Source organism: Euprymna scolopes, chromosome 30 (genome assembly GCF_053919585.1).
Source record: "Euprymna scolopes isolate OS-2025 chromosome 30, ASM5391958v1, whole genome shotgun sequence".
Classification (NCBI taxonomy): domain Eukaryota; kingdom Metazoa; phylum Mollusca; class Cephalopoda; order Sepiida; family Sepiolidae; genus Euprymna; species Euprymna scolopes.
The window spans coordinates 5,107,036-5,107,574 of record NC_136511.1 but is presented as its reverse complement, the minus strand read 5'-3'; the positions used below and the strand labels follow the sequence as shown (position 1 = coordinate 5,107,574).

The 539-nt window shown below is 42.3% G+C and overlaps 1 pseudogene; it reads right to left on the bottom strand.

Annotated features, from left to right (window-relative positions):
* Positions 1-219: 219 nt before the first annotated feature.
* LOC145255096 (5S ribosomal RNA) lies at positions 220-337 on the bottom strand (annotated as a pseudogene).
* Between the last annotated feature and the right edge of the window lie 202 nt (positions 338-539).

Below are 539 nucleotides of genomic sequence, written 5' to 3'. Positions count from 1 at the left end.
CCAAAAAAAACAGTTTTGCTTATAGTCATTCTCAGTGTCTGCGTTCAACCTTGAAAGACAATGGATACCCTCTGTACAGGTATCTGCGCGCGTAATTGTGAGTCAAGGGTTGCGTAATCTCCTACAACACCTCTCCTGAATCGACCGGCACAGCTTGAGCACAGGGGGCAAGTAGAAGTGATAGACGACTGAAGAAAAAATGCCGAGATAAGCAGAGAGTACATACGGCACCTGGGATTCCCAAATGGTCACCCATTTTAGTACTGACCAGGCTCAACGTTGCTTAACTTCGGTGATCTGGCGAAAACCGGTGTGTCAACGTGATTTTTACGCGTACATTCATTCTATCGTTTACATTATAAATAGTTTTTATGGCCTCGCCAAATAGTCTTTTGATGTGACGAATGCATTCAGCAAATCACGCACTCTTTCGTGTTTGCTTTTCTAATCACGCATATGGGTAACCCGTTTCTGAAAAGGTAAAGATATTAGCATTAGGCATGATTACATATGACATCGATATATGTTAGGTTTCAAAC